The 6,000-nt window shown below is 35.5% G+C and overlaps 1 long non-coding RNA gene across 1 annotated transcript; it reads right to left on the bottom strand.

Moving 5' to 3' along the window:
* Positions 1–4,783: 4,783 nt before the first annotated feature.
* Positions 4,784–5,772, bottom strand: LOC105126760 (uncharacterized). Its single transcript, XR_842478.1, has 2 exons — positions 5,586–5,772; positions 4,784–5,473 (listed from the first exon to the last, which is right to left on the bottom strand). It is a non-coding gene; the product is annotated as an uncharacterized LOC105126760 (long non-coding RNA).
* Between the last annotated feature and the right edge of the window lie 228 nt (positions 5,773–6,000).

Here is a 6,000-nt window from a genome sequence, read left to right as displayed (position 1 = left end):
TGAAGCTGCGACTTCATGACCTGGTACCTAATGTGACGACATATAATGTTTATCTGGATGGGCTTTGCAAGAACAATTGTTTTTCGGTGGCAGTGGGCCTGTTTCATAGTTTAGAAAATTGTAAGTTTGAATCAAGCATTGAAATCCTTAACTGCCTCATTAATTGCATGCAAAATAGGGAAGCTTGCAACTGCTTGGGACCTATTTTACAGAATGCCTAATAAAGTTTTAAAGCCTGCTGTTGTAACATACGCTATCATGATACATGGACTTTGTACAGAAGGCCAAATGGAAAGGGCCAAGGACCTGTTAGTGGAGTTGGAGGACAAAAGTTGTACTCCAAATGTGGTCAGGTCACCTTTAATACACTCATGCTGGTTTCTTCCAAAATAATGAGACATGAAAGGTAGCCGAATTTCTTCATAAGATGAAAGCAAGAAACCTGTCACCAGATGCATCCACAGTCTTAAAAGTGATGGACTTACTCCCAAAGGATGAAAACTACGATGAATGTGTAAAATTGCTTCCTTCATTTACTACTCAAGAGCAAATACAGAAGTTGACATGATTAATGCTAGTTGTCATTTGGCTGAAGAAAACTTTAGTAGACTTACAGAACCATGGCCTGCTGCTGTCGTTCCATCTGATTGAATTATTTGTGAAAGCTCCCATGATGGAGTAAATTTGGTGAAGTTTATCAGAGAGGAAGTTGAACTATTGAGGTGCGGCTTCAAGTTCTGATTTATATCATGGCTGGCACTGAATCCCTTGAACTGAGATGTTTAATCATGACAGAAGTTGAAGCTTGGACATGCACAACTGGTATTTCTTCTTTACGCTACAAGTTTTGAGATGGAGTAAGTATTATGCTAGTTTGAGGTAGGTCACAGACCTTTCAAGCTTGGGGATTTTGTAATCATCTATAATGCTGCTGGAAAGCAATTTTCTTACTATCTTACCAAAAATTATCGCTTGACAACATGAACAGATGTATGGAGATGCTAACAACCACTGTACCTCTTATGCCAGGTGACATCAACTATGTCAGTGAATATAAGTGCATCTTGATGAGAATTTTTGGAGCATGCAGACAGAGCGCACTGAAAACACCAAGGAGTAAAAAACGTTGCTTTTGAAGGATGCATTTTAATCACATGGAATTATTAAGTGATTTATTGATCGTTGGATTATTGGGATGTTGATTACCAATTTTGCAGCTGATTCTTGAATTGCATTTTTTACACTACTCTGGCTAGTTGTCAAAATCACACATGATACTTCTATAAGACAGTGATTTCTTCATGCGAAAGGTTATTGTTAGATTTTACTTTTAGACGGTGTTGGCTCTGATATGTCAAATTCATGAAGAAATTCAAGAGAAAATTTTCTAAAAGTTATCGGAGCACCAATTGATGTTTTGGTCTGGTTGAAGCTGGTAACAGGGAGCGGTAACAGAGAATGAACACACCTACATGTCACACCATTGGATAATGCAACTCTCTATATAGTCATTGGATTTTGTTTGGTTCCAAGGAGATATCGTTTGGATTTAGCTTACGATCCTATGTGAAGCTACAATGCTATATTGGATAGGAGTAAGAGAGATCCTTTTCATACAAGGACTTGAGGAGAGCACTATTAGTAACGTGGAGTAAGTTTTTGGACCATGGGAGGATGATATCATATTATAAGGTCATGTTAGGCAACTCATCATACATCAAACGGGGGATGTTTTGAAGGAGCACGATAATCAAACTGGCTTCAAGTTAAGCTAAAGTCGACCTTTGATGGTGTCCCTTCTTCTTTTTCTTGTGACGCATGATTCCCAGTTAACCACACTTTTTTGGATTAGGTATCACGATTTTGTTGGTCAGTCTCTTATTTGAATATTATTCAGTGCACTGTATGGTGATTGCTGAGCGGAGAAATATCAACTCATGTTACAGGAGAGGGGGAACTGTTAGAAAATTATTCAGTTTTGGTTTCGAGAGTGACAACAGTGGAAGAGTAATGAAGTGAAACTTGGAACTTATTCCAACCCGAAGCAGTTGGCTCCTATTGACAACGAACAGGAGATGGATTGGTGGTGTTCACGCATGCTAAGCTAACATGAGAAGGTAACAGTTTTCTTTCAAGTTATTCTGATGGGATTAAAATTGGCAACACAAGGGGACATGCAAAATCTTCAAAAGAATCTGAGCCTAACCTGCTTGCCTAACTGCCTATATCCCTCTCTTCCTTTCCCACTCTCCTTCCGATGAATTTTGGATCCAAATCATTTAAAGACCTTTTCTTGTCATTTCAGGAATTAAAGTTGTTCTGACAATGATCACAAAAGTAGCATTTAATAATCAGATGCCTCTATACATGACCCACATCCTCGAATATTTTTCCCCACTACTTTCCCTCACGGTTGTGCTTGGCATGCTAGCTGAATGCAGTACTCTCTTATCTAAGTTTATGCTTGGATGATCAGCCGAGAAAAAACCATGAATCCTTGAGTAAGCTTTTGGAATACGAATTAGATCACAAGAATTCTTGCTGTTACTATGGGAGGAATTTACTATTGTACTGACCAGAGAGGAATGGTAATTGCCTTTACATTTGGCCTCTCTATCTGCTTCGTGAAGTTGCATGTTCACTACGTACGTGACAAAATCAATCCCGAGGGCCCTGTAGATTTTTTTTCCATGATTGCCTGTTGCCAACCTTTTGCCGAAATTATTCAAGGCCTTATAAGACAACTCTCTCTCTCTCTCTCTCTTATATATATATATATGGAAGCCAAGATGTTGGATATGCACCTTAGTGCTTACGAGGTTAGAGTTGCATTAATCATGGAATGATAATTCTGTTTTATGGTAGATTTTGTTCTAAATGAAGATGATTTGGGGAAGCCTAGCTCACCAGTAGGTCTCCTAGATATGTGATTGTGTTGCCCTAAAGTCTCTCTTTTTCCATGAAAAAAAAAATAAAGCCACTACTTTGAATGGTTTTTTGTGTTAGTTGTTGAATGCTTTTTGAAGCATCGTTGCACCCAAGTCAAAAAAGGAGTAGGAGAATTGTAACTCCGTTTATCACTTTAAGATGCAAGTCACGTGACATTGCGTCTTTGCCTAAACTAAGTCACATTTAAAGATTTTGTCCATATCCATGTATAATGCTAAAATCATAAGAATTAATAATTACTCCATTGATTGAACACTTGATGTAGTGTTTTTTTTTTTAATCTTTAAATATATTAAAATAATTTTTTTAATATCAGTTTATTAGAGTGATACAAAAATAAAAAAATAATTCACAAATAATTGAAAATAATTGAATGGTAATATCAAACACCATGTTAACAGAAGAGTTAAGTTATTAGCTAATTATATTATTTTAATTATAATATCAAACACCATGTTAATGAAGTTTCAGACGAGTGAAAATATGATAACTTTTTTAAATTGGAAACTTTAGATCAAGATTTCTTATCATATGTTTGCTTCTTTTTTTTTTTTTATTTAAGCTAATTAAAAGTTCATATTGCAAGCTTAATTAATTTGATTTAAGAGGTGTGTTAAATATTTTTTTTAATTAAGAAGTAAAACTAGAAAAAGGGATAAGGAATTTATATCCATGTTAGATCAATATTCATCAAATCCCCTTAAATTAATTAAAAGTTTACGATAATATAATAGTGAAATCATGTATCATTTACATCCTTAATTCATTTCAACCAATACCAATGGATGAATATGGATGTTTCAACTTACATCAAAAGCTTGTGAGTTTTAAGATTTATTATGAAATATAGTTTGAATTGTTAATCATTATATTTATGTTATGTAATAAAATCAAAACATAAAATAAAATAACAAATCATTTTTAAAAAAGAAATTAAGATCAAAAGCTCCATAATTAAGATACAAAAATCTTAGTTGAGAAAAAAATAAACATCATATATTTATTAAATATAAATCATTGTATTTTTTCTGTTCGCTTGTCTAATTAGTTAATGACTTCAAGATGCAAAATATATTCTCAAATTTCTCTCCATCCCTGCCATGTACTGTTTAAAAGATGGGGTGCTTTGCCATGATCATTCCTCAACTCCAACCCATCTCGGCCATCCTATGGGACATGCGAAGAAATTCCAGGAAAAAATTAGGGGAGAAAAGAGAGAAATTTTTGTTCTTTGGTAACCCTAACCCTAGACTTTAAGCAAGTATGAGCCCTTCAATATTGATGCATGGAAAAGGAGTTGCATCACAACTTTGGTACGTAGCGCATAAGCAGAGCAGATTCTCTACAGGTTATCATCAACTAATTGGACTTTTTTCCCCTTCATCTCCCTTTTCCATCCCTTTCACATCGCACCAAGCAGTTCTTCGATTCGATTGCTTCGAATCTTTCAATTTCAATTTTTTTCTGCTTTCAACATGAGAATCCGAACAAAAGATGTTACTTCTACACTAACAAACATGATATTATCGTCACATCGATCATGCTTCGTCTTCCTTTTCTCCATAAAGAAGGGCCTCAAATTAACATGTGATCTTTAGAAGAGGATAAGAGCATGGATACCAAGCTGAACTCATTAATCATCAATATCGTGATATCATGTAATTAATTAACAGTACAATACAACTGCTTGTTCAACTTCCCCCATTAAATTTTAGACTTTGTACATGATTTGATTCTTTTGCCTTACAATCCTCTTGATTAAAGCGCCCATGGAGTTAGGGATAGTATAATCTCATCCCAACTCGATGAATATTGTCCGAACCGATCCGATCCATAATGAATATTGTCAGATCCGAATATTGATATTGATAGATAAGGTATGAATTCACAAATTTTGTACACATTGAAATGGATATCCATTGCCAGTCCTTACATGAAGCTGCAGTTTCTCTTCACAAACACACATACATATATACATGTACATGACAACAATATCAAACAAATCTGACCCACCAGAAATAATGAACTTCACATGTTCATCTGATCCCAGTTATGGTAGTTCTAATTTTATTTATTAAAGTTGACCCACAAGAGTTAATACATCTGACCCACCTGGTACAAATGAGAAGTTAATGGTGATGCCGCTGAAGATCATATGAAACTAAACGAGGCAAAAACACTTAAAAAGCCAGGCTTGGAAACTAAATTTGGATACTTTCTTCTTCTTGCTCCCCTGGTTCCTGAAATATGTATCGCATACACAGAGAAAATATTCTCTAAGATACAATCATGTTGAGACATGAACAAGAGATTGGAACTGAAATCATACCATGTACTGCCGCCTCTGGTTGCTGAATTAGCATTGAGGTGTGTTCTCTTCATCGGAGGAAAAGAAAATCACAAAAATAGTTCGTGCAAAATTTAATACTATTATCGAGACAATAAAACACCAACCTTAATTTACTTGCAGGATCCCTTATCTGAATCTAACCGAGGAATACCATGGAGAAGATTGAATTAAGCCCTGTTACATAAAATATATGCTCAGTCAAGGAAAAACATGATAAGAAATTAATTACAATGGACCAGAGAGATCAAAGACAGGAAGACCATCATGCGTGCTTTGCATAAAAAACCTCAATCCATTCTGTGAACGCTAATCAAACATTGTTGGGGGGAATGAAGCCTGGTCCGAAATCATTCAATATTACGTTTATGTTTGAGCTTCTCATGAATGACATCGAACCAGACGACAATCCCCTCAACAGTTAATACGCGAGAGGGAGAGATGGGGGGAGGGGGAGACAGACAAATCATGGAGTTTCTGATTTGGCCATGCATTATTTTTTTTCATGGGGTCCTTATATACGTAGGGATGATAAAGATATTCGAGCTTGAGTCACATGACATGGAGTTGGAATCCACTTTCTACACTACCCCTAACCAAGCTTTTCACACATAGGTAAACGTGTTTTTGGGCAGAAATGAGTTAACTTTAACTACTCTTTTTTCTCAAACATGATAATTAATATTTGTTTGTCTTAACAATAA

The sequence above is a fragment of the Populus euphratica genome, unplaced genomic scaffold (genome assembly GCF_000495115.2).
Source record: "Populus euphratica unplaced genomic scaffold, PopEup_1.0 scaffold30.1, whole genome shotgun sequence".
NCBI lineage: Eukaryota > Viridiplantae > Streptophyta > Magnoliopsida > Malpighiales > Salicaceae > Populus > Populus euphratica.
The sequence above is the reverse complement of the archived record's forward strand: the minus strand, read 5'-3'. Positions and strand labels throughout refer to the sequence as shown.